The following is a 20,049-nucleotide window of genomic DNA, read 5'->3' on the forward strand; positions in this document are numbered from 1 at the left end:
ATGACTTAATCTGACAATCTGAAAGCAAAAAAAAAATCCTTAGAGCAATCATGAAATTATAGTTTTTGATCCTTGGAGAAGTAAGGAGGGGGGTCAGCAGAACTGCCACCTTCCAGAGGGCCTGTTGACTCGTTGAGGGGCTCCATCAGGAGGGAGTCCTGTGGGTTGAAGGGATCTAGGAATTCTGGACAGTCTTCAAGAAGGAAATATTAAAGTTGCAGGATCAGTTCATCCCCTTGTGCTAAAAGATGTGCTTTGGGGAAGAAGATCAGCTGGAAGAAGATCTGGTTCATCTGAATCAGAAGAAGAAGCTCTGGTTGAACAGAGCTTTGGCTGGAACTCAGAGAAAAACATAGTGTATGAACTTTGGAAGAAGGGACAGAAAACTCAGGAGAACTACAAGGATGTGAGGTTATGCAGCAAGAAAATTACAAGGACCGAAACCCAAACAGAACTAAATCCAGCAACTGCTGTAAAAGATAATACAAAGGTTCCTACAAATATTTTGGCATCAAAAGGAAAGCTAAGGACAATCTCCATCCTTTACTGGATGCAAGGGAAAATACAATGACAAAGAATGAGGAAAACAGTGAAGTACCCAATTCTTTCTTTGCCTCAGTCCTTAATAGCAAGGCCATTTGTTCTACCACATCCAGCCCCTGAGCTGGAAGACAGGGACAGGGAGCAGAATGAAATCCCCATAATCCAAGGGGAAATGGACAGTGACTTGCTTTGCCATTTAGGGCCTTCCATGGGGCCAGAAGGCAAACACCCACAAGTTCCTCGTGCAGTGGCTGAAGTGCTCACCAAGACACCTTCCATCATTTACTAGCACTCCTGGTTAACTGTGACGATCCAAGATGACTGGAGGTCTGTAAATGTGACAAGAAGGAGAATCTGAGGAATTACAGCCCTGTCATCCTGACCTCAGGGCCAGGGAAGAGCAAGGAAGAGCTTGAGTGCCATAAGAGGAAGCAAAAGAGGAGATCAGGCCCAGCCATCACTGGTTTATGAAAGGCATGTCCTTCTTGACTAACTTGATCTCCTTCTATGACCAAGTGACGCACTTAGTGGATGAGGGAAAGGGTGTGAACGTGTCTGCCTGGAAAGTCTGACTCAGTTTTCCTCAACATTCTCATGGAGTAACAATCTAGTTATGACTTGGACAGCCACACTGTTTACTGGGTAATAAATTGGCTGGATGGCCAAGCTCAGAGAGTGGTGGTGGATGGAGCTACATCCAGCTGGCGGCCCGTCAGCAGTGGTGCTCCCCAGGGCTATGTATTGAGGCCTGTTTAATACTGACAACCTGGACAAGCAGATTGAGTGCACCCTCTGTCACTCTGCAGATGACACTAAGCTGGGAAGAAGTGTTGGTCTGCTGAAGAGTGGAAAGACTCTGGTAAGAGATCTGGGCAGGCTGGATTGATGGGCCAAGGCCAAGTTCATGGGGTTCAAATAGTCCAAATGGCAGGCACTGCCCTTGGCACAACAACCCCAGTTAGTGCTACAGGCTGAAGGTAGAAGGGCTGGAAAAGCTGCCCAGTGGAAAAGGACCTGGGGGTGCTGGTTGACAGTGACTGAACATGAGCCAGAGTGAGCCCAGGTGGCCAAGAAGGCCAATGGCAACCTGGTTTATATCAGCAATAGTGTCCCCAGAAGGACCAGGGCAGTGATTGTCCCCCGGTACTCAGCACTGGTGAGGCCACACCTTGAATCCTGTGTCCAGTTCTGGGCCACTCAATTCAGGAAGGACATTGAGGTGCTGGAGCATGTCCAGAGAAGGGAACGGAGCTGGTGAAGGGTCTGGAGCACAAGTCCTCTGAGGAGCAGCTGAGGGAGCCGCAGGTACTCAGCCTGGAAAAAAGTAGGTTCAGGGGAGACCTTGTCCCTACCTGAAACTTGCAGTCAGGTGGGGGTGGGTGTCTTCTCCCAGGCAGCAAGTAACTGGATGAGAGAATATAGCAGGCGAGGTTTAGACTGGATATTAGGAAAAATGTCTTCACAGAAAGGGTTGTCAAGCATTGGAATAGGCTGCACAGAGAACTGGCAAAATCACCATCCCTGTAACTGTTCAAAAAGTGTGTAGATGTGATGCTTTGAGACATGGTTGAGTGGTGGGCTTGACAGGGGTGGGTTAATCGTTAGACTTAATGGTCTTAAAGGTCCCCTTCAACCTAAATAAGACTATGATTCTACAAGCTATTTGAAAAGTCGAATTTAATTGGCAAGCCATTCCCCTTTTCAAGTCAGTTGAGGATCTTTATTGTTTTTCAATACACTTTCACTGACTAAATATATTCCCATGTGTTTCTGCAAGTTTCAGGCAACAGTGTCCAGGATGAACATTATTCTAGAAAGACTACTGTTACTTTGTAGTCTTTCTCTTATTGATTTTAATTTATTCCCTGGATGTTTCATTAAGAGGCTGCAAGTTCTGAAAATATTAATAGAAGTTTAAATAAGACTAGTTTCCTTCCATTGGTCTCTCATATCTCAGCCATTCAATCTTTTCACTTAATTTGATACACAGATCTAAATGTATGTTGCTTTTCCAATTTTCTTTCTAGCGAGACTTCACATCACAGAAGCAAACACACACAAATAAAAAGGACAATTCCTCACCTATGGTGGGTCAGCAAAATTTACTCAGGTGACAGATTTCTAACATCTAGTAATTTTGTATACACCAAATTTGTATACATCATTTGTGATGAAAGAAGGCAAGACTGATTCTATTCTCTGTTTCACCTCTGTCTTAATACTCTCCCTCTCTAGCAGCTTTCAGGGCTAGGCTGTAGTATAGAATGGTACCATTTGGGATAAGGAGTCACACTCTTCCTTTGACTTTTATCTTAGAAAGTGAATGAACACGCAAAGGGTTCCATTTTGGTACTCAGCACAGGCTACACAGCACATTACCACAGCCAGCCCAGCACTGCAGAGGAGCAAGCCCAGTCTCTTGTGCCAGCAGAGCAGCAGCAGTTCTGCTCAATTCCCAACCCAAAGCTCTCAGCTGTGATATGAGCAGGCCCAACAAAAAAAGTCCTGTCACAGCAAACAACCCATTCTAGGAACACTGCTGAATTTGGGGACAGGGAGTGGGGTAAAGGGGACAAATTCCTTCATTTTGAGGTATTTCTAGTGTATTTGTGGATGTGCAAGAATGTATCAAGAACACATCCAGTCTTAATAGGACATAAATGATGGAGAAAATTAAGCTGCTCAGTGATTTATTACTCAGTCTGTTAAAAAAAAAAAAAAAGTCACATCAGGTTCATAGTTTAAATTTATCTCACTTCAGAGTCCAATAAGTTGCTTTGTCTGCTAAATTTTAAAAAGCATCTGCTTCAGATTTCTTCTATATGTATCTATTTTACAGCAAAACTTCTCTTGAACCCCTTGTTCCCAAGTCAGACTGAGTTTAAATCTGTTGTGATAAGCAGAATACTTCAGACTTTGACTAATTTGTATTGCTCTTTCCTGAAGCTTTTCAGGTATGATAACCTCCCTTTAAAGGTGCAAATATTAACTTTGAAGACAGTGTTTCACTAATTAGTGGTAGCTGGCAATGTTCTGAATCAATGGTTTTCCTTTGGAGAATGCTAATTTGCTGAAACCAAGCAACTGTAGTAATGCATCTGGTGTGTCAGATCTTTCAAAAAATCTGATTTTCCCTGTGAGGTTGTTTGCTGGCTGCTGCAGAATCAGAACCTATGGGCTCCTAATACCACCACCTCAAACACTCATAATTTTTTAGTTTCAAAATGAATTGTAGCCTCAAATTCAGTCAAAACTTCCTGCTCAGTGATAACAAATGAGATGGCTCTGTCTTATTTCCTGGAAGGAAATGAAGCTTTTCATTTTTTCAGTCTATTAGTTTCCAGCTGGATCTAAATAAGTGCCAGAAGTTTTTTGGGATGTGTACCTTGTTTTATTTACCTGCATAATCATATTTGCTATCTCTCTTGCACTGGTTATAGGTGATTACTGAAAGATACTTCCTTCTTTTCTAGCATCTGATACTAGCTTTTAAAACTGCACATACAATTTCTTATGCATCCCCATTTCTCCTGAGGACAAACTGGCCCAATGTGCAGCGGAGATGAGAAGTTAGTTCAGTAGTTGAAATACCTTTTATTGATCTGAATCTATCTAAGCAGAGGCTACACTTACCTCAGACTTAAACAGGAGATAATTGTTAAGGTCCCCCTTTTAAGTAAGGACTGTACCAACCCTTTGGATGGGAGAAGTGATATACCCAGTACTTCACCAGCTGGTAAATCCTCCTGATGATTTTGATGACAAAAGGCAGGGTTCCACAGTTTATCCAGATAGCATCTGTTCTACAGCAGAGCATTCCTCCTTCTCCCTTGCATGACTGCACCATGAGCCACCAGAATAAACTCATGCCACAAGCTCAGTTACACTTCTTCTGTTAAAAAAAAAACCACATTAGAACCAAGCAACCTCTCTGCTTCAGATTGTTTTAAACTGCCGTTGAACTACATTTTCAGGCTGTCATTCAACCAGATTTTTTTTCTGTAACAGCATCTCTGCTTCAATAGCTTCACCTTTTCCCTCCCTGGTGACATGCTCATACCTTATCTCAGCACTGCCCACTCAGTTATACCAGTATCTGTGCCGCTGAGCAGTGAGTCAGAGTACTGGCCAGGTTTAGCATAACTGAGGAGAAAGGTTATTACTGATCATCATCTGATACAGTTCACTCCAGCTGCAGAAATTGTGCTAGGTACAAAAGTAAGAGAAGGAAGAGTGTCAGGAATAACTAACTTGAAGAAGGAAAGTGGACTGTGACACCACTGAATGAAGCGCAGTCAGCCTACAGCCTCTGTGAGAACAACTTTGTGTGACACTCCTCCAGCCACTGAACCATGGTTTTGTTTTTTTTTTCCTGCAATCAACATATATCACTAATTTAAGATATTACTTTTGACTTGTATACTAACCAGAATATTTTGTATAGGTTTTCTGTGGTTCAGCTTTGTGCTAGTTTCAGTTGGGGTACAATTAATTGTCTTCTCAGTGGCTGCTATGGGGCTGTGTGTGGATTCATCCAGGGTTGATAATACAGAGATGTTTTTGTTATTGCTGAGCAGGCCTTACACAGAGCCAAGGCCTTCCCTGCTCTTTGCACTGCCACTCTGCTGAGGGAGCTGGGGGTGCATGGGAGGGTGGGAGGAGACACAGCCAGGACAGGTGACACAAACTGACCAAAGAGGTGTTCCAGACCATGAGAGAACATGCTCAGTGTATAAAGTGGGAGAAAGAAAAAGGAAGTGGGGTATGTTTGGAGTGGTGGCCTTTGTCTTCTCAAGTCACATGTGTGATGTGGCCCTGCCCTCCTGGAGACAGCTGAGCCTGCTCATGGGAAGAAGTGACATAATTCCTTGTTTTGCTTTGTTTGTGTGTGGCTTTTGCTTTCCCTAGTAAACTGTCTTTATCTCAACTCATGCCTTTTCCAGCTCTTACTCTTCCAATTCTCTCCCTGGTCATGCTGGTAGGGGAGTGAGTGAGTGGCTGTATGGGGCTTGGCTGCTGACTGGGGTTAAACCACAGCAAGGTTGTAAATGGCTCCAAGTCAAAATGTCACTGGATATTTGATGGAAAATTCTCTCTGGGTAGGTTGAATTATCTCTTCTGTCAACAAGACTGTACATAGCAAAAACCCCTGGATCTCTGTTGCCTCAATATCTGTCTAAAGACCTAGCAAGTACAGAAAAGCTAGATTTTGCCCATGGTAATGAGGTAGCACCTACCTATATTAAATATATATATATATTTTATATAACTCTATAATCTCTACTAACCCTAACCCACCCCAGCTTGGTGATTCATGCAGAATTAAATGCCCATCAGTAATTTTTCCCATAATCAATGTGAACATTCTCCATTTATCACAGCTAGAAGTGCTTTTAGGAAAATCCTTAGTTGGAAAGTTTGTTACTTGATTACACTCTGAAAGTAGAGGAAGACTATTTCATGAACTAAATGTCCACTGAATTGAGTTGTCCAGAAAAGGGCCACAAAAATTATCAGAAAGCTGGAACACTTATCCTGTGAAGAAAGGCTGAGAAAGTTGGGGGTTTTCACCCTGCAGAAGAGAAGACTCAGGGGTGACTTTTTAGCAGACATTTAGAGGGGGCTTTAAAGAAAGATGAGGACAAACTTTCTAGCAGGGCCTGTTGTGGTACAACAAGAAGTAATAAACTAAAATTAGGTCGATTTAGGCTAGATATAAGAAAGAAATTTTTTATGCTGAGAGTGGCAAAACACTAGAGCAGGTTGCCCAGCAAGGTGGTAGATGCTCCGACCCTGGAAACATTTAAGGCCAGGCTGGCCAAGGCCCTTAGCAACCTGATCTAGTTGAAGATGTCCCTGCTTATTGCAGGGGCTTGGAGTAGATAATCTTTAAATATCCTTTCCAACCCAAACCATTCTATGATTCTGTGATTCTATGAACTTGCAGAGTTATCTCACCTCCTGTCAAAATCACCAAGAGTTAAGAGCACTTAGCACTTGCAGACAGCTCGTAAAATCAGCTCCCAAGTGATATGTCATTTCCCTTTGTTACACTATTTGTGTGAACTTGAAAGCAGCTAATAATTATGATAATTGCAGAATCATTCAGGTGGAAGGGACCTCAGAAGGTCTCCGCTTCAACCTCTTGTTCCAAGCAGGGTAAGCCATGAGATCAGATCTGATCAGATCATAATACTGGGTACCAAAGCAGCTCTGATATGTGCTTGATAATATCCTGTTTCTCATAATTTCCAGAATTCTTACAGTATTAATAGAATGTGAGGTGGTTCCATAACCACTGCCTGGGTTTTAAAATGTTCCATTACACATACTCTCATTATTTAAGTATTATCTGAATGTAGAGAAAAATATCAATTAAATCAGGGATAGATTTTTTTTTTCTCTTGTACATTTTGAGAATCAAGGTTATTCTGCCTGACGTGCATGATTTTTCATAAAGTTGTGTTGAAATACAAAAACAACATAACCTAGTGGCCAACAAGCCAATTGCAAGGAAAAAAATTTTGAGGTGGAAGCTGTAAATCCCTTGAAACATGAATTCTCTTAAAAGTTCAGCTGTTCCTATCTTTCATTTGCTTGCATTCTGCTCCGCTTGAAGAGTTTTCTGGTGGAAAAAAAATGGACATTAAAAGAATGCTAAAGAAAGATTTATGTGCTTCTCTTCAAAGCACACTTTCCTGCTATTACCCAATTCAAATTCAATTTCACTCAACTCCCACATGCTCCAGTTCACTACCCTCTTTCAATGCCTTTTCAGCAGAGATGTCTTACACTGGACTGAAGCTACCTTCCATTGCTGTGTCAAGTCTAGAATTACAGCTCCATCCACAAATTACTTGAGTGTGGGGCCATCCACTAGCTCTGTGGCCAACTGCCATAGAACAGCCCGTGTTCTCATCAAACACTATTCCAAGATATGCCATGATGTCTTGACTAGCTATTGATAATGGTTCCTGACCCAAGCTAACTTCTGAACAGTTGGTTCATGGCAAATATTTGAGAGCATAAGGGCTGATCTGGGCCCAAATCTTTCTAGGGAATGTTCTGGCAATATAACAGTACATACATTGCAGCTGTGGTTCTGGGAACAGACCTTGGGCGTGTCTGTATAATTAAATTAAGCAGTGACAAGGAAATGCCATAACAGCAAGGAAAAGAGTGGAGGAATAGACTGCTGTTCATGTCCCTGTTTACTTCTTTTGAGCTTTGGCTGGAAATTAACTCTGCTACACTTAGGAAAAGTTGAACACAGGACAAACGTGGCAGTTTGGTCTGTAGTGCATTCGATCTTTGTCACACCTTATCTGTCCAAACTTCCTGAACCTGGACAAAGACCTGCAATAATCATGAGGCGAGGCCAAGAGAACTGGGTTTGTTCAGCCTTGAAAAAGATAAAGGGAGCTCTTAACCACCAATAAATATTGAATAGGAGGATACAGAAAGGACAGAGGCAAAATCTTTTTGAAGTACCCGGTGATAGGAAAAGACACAAAGGAAACAGGCTGGAAATTCTATTTACATGTGAGAAAAAACTTGCAGCAGAAATGTGATCAAATACTGGACCAGGTTTTCCACAAAGGATTCATAATCTCCATTGTTGAAGATACTACTCAGAAAATGGATGGGCAAGCCTAGAGAAGTCTGACCTAGATTAACCTATTTCCAAAAAAGCTAAGTGACTGCCAGGTATCCTTTTGAGCCTAAATTGTCCAATTATTTTACATTTCTCAGAAAATAAACAAAACTTTCTAGGTCCACTTTTATGGAAGATGTGGAGCTTTGGAGAAAGTAGCTTTTAGTATATACTTGAGGATTTAAAATACAAGAACAGGTATGTTGTTTTGAGAGTGAGCAAGCACAGTCCTGTAACTTAAATGGATTGGCTTGTAGGCCATTTTAGGGGGTTTAGTGTGGTCTTTTTCCTCCATGAAAATACAATGAAGACAACAGCAAATTAAACTGCAAAACTACTCACTAGGTGTGACACAGCCTACACACGAAAAAATATATTAATTTATCTCTAGTTCTCTTGTTCAATGAGATTGCACTTATGTGTACACAGGCTTACTCTTCTCTATTGTTTGGACTTAGAACTGTCTGATACCTCTTTTGGAATTAGATCTCTATTGTGTATATCACATTTCTAAGATAACCTTCATATCTTTCCATCTCACCAGCTCTCCAGCTATTTCTAAATTTACTTAGAATCCTCCACCTTTCCTTCTTTAAATTTTCATTTTTCTCCCTGATGACATGTACATATATTTGGGATACAGGTTTTTGTTTGCTTATTTGTTCCCCATGATAGCTTTCAGCATAAACTGTGGATTCTGTGGTTCCTGAAATTGTCACAATGGTAGTCCAGTATGGCCCTTTTTCCCTAAACCAAAGATCTACAGAGTGAACAATGCTGTACACAGCCCAATTCCCAGCCTTTCTCCTGATCTCCCTCAAAAATTCCTGATTTAGAACTCATTACTTTTAGTAATTTTTTACTCATTAAATTCCTTAGTCCCACTGCCATGAAAGTGACATCAAATTTGAAAGTAGTCTTTGAGACAGGAAAACAGATGGACACGAACTCTGGACTCTTTTTTTTCATGGGCATTCATTAAAAACATTTTTAAGACGCCAGTACTGAAATTGCTCTCCCTTTGCAGATACTGCAGTAATGAAGCAGCACTCTGGTGTGAGTACACACAAGAGAGGCCCTCCCCCAGGTCTGTGTTTTGTGCCAGTTACCCATGCATTTTTCATTATCATTTATTTTTATTACCAAGCCTATCCCTGACTGCCAGTCAGTCAGCCTGCGTGTAGACAGTGTGCTACTCCCACAGACAAGAAAGTCAGAAGAATTTTAAATATGCTTTTTTAAAGTGTTTACCATCTAAACCTAATTCCCAAAGTGCTACCGTGGATAGCTAGAGTGCATCCACCTACCCAATTTTGCAGCCAGGAGGGAATTTCCATCAGGACAAGTGTCTCTTCATAGATGATAAACAGCCATGCCATGTGTTTCCATGCATGTTCATTCATTGATATGTGTTTATTGATTCAGGTCCACACAACTGATTTTTTTGTCTCCAGTTGTGAATGTGGTTTGGCTGAAAAAGCTTAGTTCACACAAATCTCTACACATCTGTTCAAGTTTTTCTTATTCCCAACCCCCATCTATTACAAATGCTAGGTACACACTATGGAAATTTTATTGCATCTTTATCAAATAGGAAAAAAACCACAGATAAACTAACAAAAACGACAAAGGGAATCCCACAACTCAACAAAAAAATCCCACCAGGTTTCTTCACATAAAAAAATTCAGCTCCATATAATCAAGCACCAGCAGTTGAATCAAATACTATTTAAGTCTAGAAAGACAGAATTTAAGATGGATACAGGTGGTGTTCAAGCCTCAGTGTAAAAGTGAACATCATTCATTATGAAAATTTGTCTTGAATCATTATGAAGTTTGTGTATTAGTAGGCAGATCTAGGTCAAATGTTCCCAAGAGCTGGGCTGCTAATGAAACAGGTTGAAATCTAGTTGCGTTTTCAGTATAATTTCCATACATTTTTTATGAAAGCTTGTTCCTGACCAGTAGAAAACTCACCACAGTCTTTTTAATAGAAGTACTCCTCAAAATGAGATTAAAATATAGGATTAAGTTTGTTTTACTTTACTGTATTGATGAACTTTTGGGGTTTATTTATTTTTTCCTGTTAAAATAAAGCTTACATCATGAGAACATGTTGCATTATGTCCATTGTGTCTTTATTGAGGTCAGCTCTCTGTTCTACCACAACTTTCAGGTGCTTCAGAAACATATGTCCATCTGTCATACCTGCCAGCATCTTCTACTGCAGGATATTCCATCTCAAGGCATTGCAGAACTGTACTGCAAGAAACTAAAAAGATCTCAGCCGCTTGTTTTCCAAGGGAAGGAAAAAAAAAACAAACCAAAATCAACAAACCAGCCAGCCAGTCGCTTATTTTTCATTCAGCACTGTTTGAGTGCCTTGTGGTTTCTAATGGATTTATACAACAGATCAATAAAGGAGGGGGCAGATGTGCTACTGCTATCCAAGCTGGGAGCTGAAGTTTTTTGGTGTTGAGAAACTTACCAGAAGAAAAAAAGCAAATAATCAGAAAGAATAGTTTTATCACAGAATTTTACTACCATTCCCCTGAAATAGTCAGCATCACTAATGATATTTTATATGGTACCTCATGAAACAGGAAGCATCAGGTCTCAATACAATTATGATAGCTGAAGTATTCTGGAAAATATTAAAATATCTTTATCCTAAAAGGATGCAACACATCCTAGTTGTCCCATAATTTTCACTTTGCTCCTCCTACCTTAGGTAGTAAAAAAGAGAACAGTTCTCAAACTGTCAACATGCTGCATGGAACAATGGCACCAGGGTGAAAGAGGCTCCACTCTAAGGACACCTGCACATCTGGCATAAACTGTTAGATACTGAAGTACTGGGAGAACTGAGCCAAGAGAAACTGCTGAACTTGCTCTTATCTCACCAAGGGCCCTCCACTACAACATCTGCTGATTTCACAGTGGAGCTTGGATAGAAGTCAGGAGCTCTTACCATGTTCTTCCCTCTGTTTTCCAAAGTGTATAGTATCCATTTTATTGTTTTAACAAAATAATTATTTTGGTATTCATCTGTTGCTGCTGTTTCAATTATCTGTGTTCCTATTTATGTATGGGATAGAGTTTTTATAAACTGACTGCTTTAAAAGAGAGCATTGTATGAACAGCAAAGTGTCAGCCCACAAGGCAACAGCAAAATCTACTGGTGCAAGAAATCCATTAAACAGCCTTTGCAAAAAGCATCCACAGTATGACACGTCAGAAGAAGGGAAGTGTAGTAAGTACAGTTCGTCTATATGAGAAATCTGGTAGGATACCATAGTACAGGACAAGATCAACTACCGAAAACAGGTCACTAAGGTGAGATTCACAAAAGAGAAGAAATGAAGATGCATTCTGCTACTGCCCCCTCAGCAGAATGCATTAGTAAATACTCATTTACTAATGCTAGCCACTGAAGATCTCTTTCATATTCCATGAAAGCTTTCCCACATGCAGGTGGAAAAAAAAAAAAAAAAAAAGAAATTGAGAGATAATTCATTCTTTATGACACCTCACACTTCTTCAAAAATCATGGAATTCTCTCATGAATAAAGGTAACGCTAACTTCAAAGTCACCTTACCACACAAAAAAATTAAATTACAGAATCTAGTCTTACAGAATTCTGTTCATTGAGTATGGTGTGCTTGCTTCATATTGAATCAAGTGAAAAAATGTGAAACACTCAAGAGGAAAGTGTGTCAAAAATTTTGTTTGTCTGGTCCCCATAAAACATAAAAAGTTATAGACTATTTTCAGGGATATGAGAAAAAGTCATCAAACACAGAAACAAAGTCACCAGAAAACCCCTACAGAATAATAACCAAAATGTCATTTCTTTATTTTTTGATTGACTGTAATTAGTCTAGCTTTTTTACTTTTTTCACCCATCAAGCACGTTAGAAGACTGGACTGCAAATCCCCTTTTCTTTAAAAGAAGACTCAATAGCTTTTGATCATACAATTTTGACCTTATCCAATTTTTTACCACCTATTTGCTATTTCTAAAGTATTATTCATTGCCCATTATTACACTAATAAACTTTATTATCTTTTATAAAGTCACCAATGATTACATGCTTGAATGGCCCTCACAAAAGAAAGCTATAATAACATAACAAGGTAAACTTAATAAAACATTCTTTGTTCTCAAAGTGTATTTGTGATAATGGACCATTACCTTTTATTTATTATTCACATAAATGTATGATGGTATTTGTACCCTCTCCGGCATTAAATGTCTCAAGTTGCAGAAACAATCCAAAAATTTTTTTGTTGAATATTTGGTCTCTAGTAAGAAGATAAAAACTATATTGGGGGAAAAAAAATTCAAAATTTTCCAATATTATCATTTTTATAGTCTCAGCAACTGCACGTCAGCACACTCATCTAAGTGCTTAAGTCACTTTTCCTAATTTCATACTACCTACTAATACTACCAACTAATACTAATAACTAATGCTACCAACTAAGCTAATACTACCAACTACCAACTTGAGCTGATACTACCAACTTAAGTCTCTTAAATATGCAATGAACAAGCAGAAAACTGTAAAACGTAAAAAATCGTATTGTTTGGACACTTGAAATTCTCTTGAAACATAGTGGAATGTCACTATGCTTGTAGTTTTATATCAGAAACCATTATTAGACCCTGTATGTGTGCAACACAGGCAAAACAAAGAGCGTAACTAAGAAACTGATAATAAATATCCATGGTGTATGTAGGTCTCATTTCATTATGTCAGGTGCTGTCTTGACACATGCCTACATACAACTTAGTAACTCCATATAGATGCTTTTTTCATATCTAGCTATATAGCCTCCTTCTCTGTCATATAACTTCTTAAATTTGTGTATTTTAATTAAATTCAAAATCCTTTGCCAGTTAGGTCTGTTAAATATTTCTGTACTAGAAAGATTTAAATCTAAGGTGCCTCAGTTGTGTCAAACAGATATGAAATACTTCACTGAAGGTCCATCCAAACCACAAGATCTTCTGTCATCCAAGACCACTGGAGGAAGAAACAAAATCAAAACCAAACTAAAAACAATACCACATCAAAATCAAGAAAACCAAGCATACAGCTCAAAATACACTGTTTCACAAAAGTTTCTTTCTCCATGGTACCAAAAATCAGAAATTAGATTTTTAACCAGAACTGTAGGTCAAACCTGTAAAAAACCTCTGGGAAAAAGGTCAGATGTAGCAGACTAGACCTTGTTTGGGCTGCACCTCTGCTTACCATGATACTCCATAACTTCAACACAGGCAGGACAGACATTACGACACCAGGAACCTTCCCAAATGCAATAAAACTGAGCTCCAGGGTGTACATAATCACACTCCTGACCTTTTGTCCTACACCTTGTCATGCTTTTTCTGTCAAGATAGTGGTGCAGGATGAGCTTGTAAACAGGTAATGGCTCAGAACCACTCTGTGTTAATTTTCCATTGAGCTCACCGTAACCAGTTTCATTTTTCTGACATGAGTGCCAGCACAACATTTCCATCAGTGTCATACTGAAAACCAGTGCTAAACAGGGATAAGACACATCCTAATTGAAACCAACACTTTTTAGCAGTATTGTGTACAACATAGGCCCAGTGCTTATGACCTCTGATGTAAATTTAAGTGGAACACTCATGAAATGCAAGACATCCATTTTCTGCAACCTGTTATATGGATACAACAGGAGTAGGCTCAGATCATAGTTTCATATAATATACATCAGTCAGGCAAGTAACACATTGTAAATTATTCTTGGCCTTAACTTATAAAAGTCTTCCTAATGTTCAGCCTGTCTTCCTTTTGAAAAACACATGGTATTTCTTTGGCTAGCATCCATTAGCTGGATAGAACTTGGTGGGAATTATGATGTTCCTGTAATATTTTCTTATTCATGTTAACTCAGTGTGTGCTGGTTCTCCCTTTAGAGGTAGCCATGGGAAATACCTCACTATACAATTAATTCATATTGAACTTCGTAGTAGTACATTTTGTATTTTGCTGCCCAGTATGAAGGATAGAAAGCAATAGGTTGTCTGTCTGATCAGACAACACGACATCCTGCAGAATCTCAGCCATTTTCTACTCGGACATTTTTTATGCATTCTACAGTACAACATTTTCCAGAATATCTTTTTATTTTGTAAATCTTGGGATAAGAGACAATCATTCTTCACACTAATGTAAATTGTTCTATTAGGTAAGTACCCTAGCTATCAAAAGTTCAGCCACCAGACACACACATCACAGTCAAATTCTCTCCTGAGTGGGTAGAGAACCTAAATTAAATAAACACTTTTTTTGTCACTATTATTTTTCTTTTAGATTTACATGAGTGTTTCTCCTAATTATTATAAGTTATTCTTCTATATGCTAAGTAGACTCTAATAGAATCTGAGAGCAAATATGTATGCTTATTATTATAGAAAAGTAGCATTATTTTAAATTATTCAGGTTAGTAAGGACCCAAAGAACTTTCCACTCTTCAATAGCAATGAATATTATCAAATAATATTCTTTGAAATTTCTGCTACTCACTCAATTCTAATCACAGGTAGACAGCAGGGAACTCATAGCTGCTCTGCCATCTATGTCAGCAACTGTTTACCCAAATGATGGTACAGTGTCATAATCTGCACGTTAATTATTTAGTTTTCTATTGTTAAGCTCATTCTTAAAATATTCAGAAAGGGCTGCCAACTGGCAGTGTTCTCAGAGATGCTCTTTGTCATAGGCCAAAAACCTGCCCACATTTATTAAGAGAAATAACAATTTAAAGACACATATTTGTCCACATGCTGAAATTATTTGACATTAACTTCCTCATCATCATAACCAATCCCAACTCTAACACGATTTTTGAAAAATCAAGTGAGGCACTTACCAAAGCTATAAGTTCAGTGTTGGACTAGGGCTGACTGTGTCCCCAGCTCCTTAGGAAATCTGTTAGGAAATCTGTTAGGAAAGCTTCTCAGGCTGAAGGTCTCATTCTGAATCATCCTGAGAAGCAACTGTAAAGAACTGTATGAGAAAACTGCTCATGGCATTGTTGATTTCCCTTTATAGGGTTATAATCAACATTTGGGGGAAATGCCATTGGAATCCTAGAATCATTCAAGAGGCAGAAGACCTTGGAATGCCCTGTTCAAAGCAAGATAAGTGAATTCAGAACATACTTAGGTCTTTGTCTAGTCTGGTTCTGAAAGGCAATTGGGCCCTCAAGCTTATGAACTGCACCTTCTGTTTCAGAGCCATCTGCAAATTTGATGGGGGTCCATTCTGTTTCCAACTAATTGATAAAGATATTAAATAAAAATGTCCCAGAATAGACCCTGGGGGACTTAATCTCTAACCAGCCTTCAGGCAGAGTAGAAACTATTGACTACTAACTTTTGAACCCAGACTTTTTTTTTAACTTGTTATTTCTTTGTAGCTATTTTGCAGAATGCTAAGCAAGGTCAAATTTAACATTATTTAGCTCAAGAGAACTGTAGCGCTATCAATGGACAGTTTATTTCCTCCAAGTGACCATATGCTGTGAAACTGTTCTCATTTACAATGCAGACTGAACTGATGCCTGCTGCTCTGAGGACTGAAAAAGTATGAAAATGGCCCTAAGAAGAACTAAATTCATTCCATTAAATGTTTAGGAAAATGAAGAGTTTTGATCTTTCAGCAGCTTAATAGTTCAGGATATTTTTCCAGTGTGTTCTGGTGGTCTACACAATATGATCACTGTGTATAAGACCAGGAGGGAGTTAAGAGTAGAAACTGACTCAGATTCTAATAGCTGTGTGGAGCCGGTGCTCAGTGAGCAAAATTGGAGTAAATTCTTCTTTACTGCCAACACCCAGAGCAGAGCACACTGATCCTCCACAGAGACATTTGGGAAAGCAGGAAAATACTGTTGGCTGACAGTAACTTAGAAGATAGCTTATGAGATGAAAGAAGGCAAGAAGATCAAAGAATTAGAATACAGAGAAAGAAGGGAGAGATAGAAGAATCATAGAATATGCTGAGTTAGAAGGGACCAAGCAGGATCATTGAGTCCTACTCCTGGACCTGCACAGGACACACCAAAAATCCCATGATGGCCCTGAGTCCAAAAGCTTCTGGATGGCCCTTGTCCAAATGCTTCTGGAACTCAGACAGGCTGGTGCTGTGACCACTTCCCTGAGGAGCCTGTTCCAGTGTCCAACCACCCTCTGATGAAAAATATTTTCCTGATATCCAACCTAAACCTCCCCTGACTCAGCTTCACAACATTTCCTTGTGTCCTGTCACTGGTCATGAGAGTGGTGAGATCTGTACCTGTCCCTCCAGTTCCCCTCACAGGGAAGTTGTAACTGCAGTGAGGTCTCCTCTCAGACTCCTCTTCTCCAGGCTGAACTGACCAAGGGAACTCAGCTGCTCCTCATACACCTTCCCCTCCTGACCCTTCACCATCCTCATGGCCTTCCTTTGGACATTCTCTAGTAGGTTAATGTCTTTTTTATATTGTGGCACCCAAGACTGCCCCCAGCACATGAGGTGAGGTTTCTCCAGGGCAGAGCAGAGCAGGACAATCCCCTCCCTTGCCCAGCTGGCCGTGCTGTGCCTGATGTCCCCAGGACAGGGCTGGCCCTCCTGGCTGCCAGGGCACTGCTGGCTCACATTCAGCTGTATCAACCAGAACCCCCAGCTTCCTTTCCACACTGCTGCTCTCCAGCATCTCATTCCCCAGTCTACAAACACAACCAGGGTTGCCCCATCCCACATGCAGAGCCCAGCACTTGCTTTTAAACTTTATGCTGTTGGTAAGACAGACAGATTCAGGAAGGGCAAAGTGTGGTGAATTTTATGCTCTCTCACAGACTTTTTCTTCTATCTGTAAATGTATTGCACAATTTTTCATTGTTTCTTGCAGTGGAAATACCTTTATTCAAGGTTTTATTGCCAGTTTATAATTTCCAGTTTTTCTTGAGAATTAACACAGGTCCCAGTGATGGGTTGAAACCAGGATACAGTTGACAAAGATTACTTTCTAGGGCCAAAACATGCTCTGTTAATTGCAGTATTTCACTCTTCATTGTCTTGGAGGGTAGATCCAAGAAGACTACTTTTCCATCAATTTTATGCCCAGCATTTCCACACAGCAAAGTAATCAAGCTTTTGGAATAACAGTAGAGAAATTCTCTTCTGCCCATATTAGCAGAGCTGTTTGGTTTCTTTATCTAGGTTCACATGCTAAATGCCTGGCAGATCCATTGAACTAACATTTGCTTTTACCTCCCATCAATACAGGCAGAATAATCAAAAAGAGGGATAACAGTGAGGGATTGAAGGCCCTAAACATATCTGTCCACTCTTGGAGACTGTGCAACATTCCATCTCATATATAACAACTTAAAGAAAAAGAAAAAAGAAACTTTTTAATAGCTCATCAGCAAGTCCAATAAATCCTACTCCAAATCTGAGAAATACCTGAAACTCCATATACTACTTAGGAATTCACTTTGTGGAAAGCAATACCAATGCCTGTCCAAAAGAGCAGTTTTCAAAGGGGCATCCAAGTGTACTCTTGTCCTCGCTTGTCCCAGTAGTGTGGTGTTATCAAGCCTGTTTGAGTGGTGTAGAGCTGTTTGGTTCTTTACTCGTCAAAGAATAGTTTGGAATCATTGGCGAGGGGTCCACTGGCCAAGGATGACTGCAGGAAAGCTGAAGAGAGACATAAAAACTCTGTATTTTTTACTAACACTCCACAACCAAAATCTTTACCTTTCTGAAACATTCATTGTGTTTTTCAGCTAATGTTGAAGAAATATATAAATTGCTGGAAATGGAGGGCGGGTACCCCTTATGCCCTAAGTAACATGACACCACATCCTCTCCCAGCTACCCACTCTTCCTACAGTTTCAGTCATCTGAGGGTTGATTCTTAGCTCTGTGCAATCTTCTTGGCCTTTGCTTAGTTCTCTGGTGAGCTCCATCCTTCTCCTGTCACCATATTTCATAGAGCATAAACATTTAAAGCATTTAAGCAGCATAAAGCAGCCAACAAAAGAGAGATATTAGATAGACAATGTCTTTGAAAGTCAGTTCAGAGAGAAGCATCTGTCGGACAAGCATCTAAGCTTACTCTTTTCTTCTTTCCATGGGACTTGTTTGACCTTAGGAAGGTTTCCAGTAGTTTGGTAGACATCACAAGCACCACACAGCAGCACAAAGAAACATCAGCAAGGCAGGCTCAGCAACTGTATGTATTCCAGCACATATTTCACACACAGCCAAGTGGACAGATCTTCTCCTCTGAGAAGTATTTTTTATTTGGCTACAAGGGAATTCTGTCTTAAAGTCCAGTCAAGTGAGACAACTGGTTTAATAATATAGCACACATTGATGCTTGTGTCAGCAAGGCATAAAAAAGCAAGATGAATTATTTCTGCAACATGAAAATTGCACATGACACAGGCCTTGTAATGCCAGGATGCAAGAAGAGAGGTGAGGAGATTGGACTTTTTACTACCTTTTTTTTTTTTTTTTTTTTTTTTAATGATGCAGAAAAATAAACAGAAAATGCAATGGACATTTTCTGAGTCGAGCTGGTTCTTGTTATGTTGTTTGCCTAGAGTGATAGTATTAAACAGCTATTCACAGCTGCTTCACATTCACACTGTGCTGTCATTTAGCACTGTTACTGGGCTTCTGGGAACTCTTGGAGATAATGACACATGCTTTCATTTTAGGTAGTATTATCTGCAAGTTCTTAAAATCCACTAGAGAGTTCATCAATTAACATATCCCAGATATCAATCAATAAAACTTCCTTGTATTTTTGGTGGTTGTGATTTATTGCTTTTAAGCAATTCTTTCTGCTTTTGTTAAGTTGTTTATTTAATCAGAGTTCTGCTGGTTTATCTATATTTTTAAAAAATAATTTAAAAACCCAAACAAACAGGGAGAATTTTAAAAAGTCCTGAGGAACTGAGGAATTTTTATTGGGCAAGGACAGGAAAGTAAAAAGTGAGAGGCTTTTTGTAGATTCTATTTAAATATATTATAAAGCGTAGAGCTGTGAAAATTTTTTTTCTTTAACCATCAGATACTAAATACTTTGATATCAAATTTGTCAGATATTACTGTGTTGGGTTTGCATGGGTTGGATTCTGTGACAAGCTGTCAGGAAATTCCCCCATCTGACAGAGCCAGTGGCAGCGGGCTCTGGGACAGACCTGCCATGGCCAAGGCTGGGCTCGTCAGAGACAGTGTGGCACCTGAGGAGCAAGGGTGGGTGGAGGGCAGTAATCTACAGCTGCAGCTGAAGGGAGTACAGAGAATACATGAGAGAAACATCTGAGCAGACATTGCCAAAGGAGAGGTGCTCCAGGTGCAGGAGGAGAGGTTCCCAGACCGTGGTGAGGCAGCTCTGCCCCTGCAGCCCATGGAGGTCCAGGCTGGGGCTCTGTATGATTAAGGGTAAAAAATCTTCTGCAGTTAGGAGAAAATTTTTTGACTGTTGAACAGATGTGGAATACTATAGAAGTTTAGCTCATAAGTTTGAACCTGTTTTGTTTTGTTTTTTTTTTTTCTTCAAGATCAATATAATATTGTAAGTTTAATGACTGGCTTTTAAAAATGCTCAGCAAGCATTTTAAAAACAAAACTGTGATATTTCAATTATGTCATAAGATTGCATAAAAATCTTTTGCAGGAAGTCTGTGAAATTTATGTACATTACCCATTTAGAAATAATTTAAGGAAAAAACAGCAATAACCAACAAAAGTCTTTCTGCATTTCCTGGCAGTTGTTTTCAGGTGTCTTACCTTCAGCACAATTAAGAGGGCTT

The sequence above is a fragment of the Onychostruthus taczanowskii genome, unplaced genomic scaffold (genome assembly GCF_017590055.1).
Source record: "Onychostruthus taczanowskii isolate IOZ18803 unplaced genomic scaffold, ASM1759005v1 scaffold2, whole genome shotgun sequence".
In the NCBI taxonomy this organism is placed as follows: Eukaryota; Metazoa; Chordata; class Aves; order Passeriformes; family Passeridae; genus Onychostruthus; species Onychostruthus taczanowskii.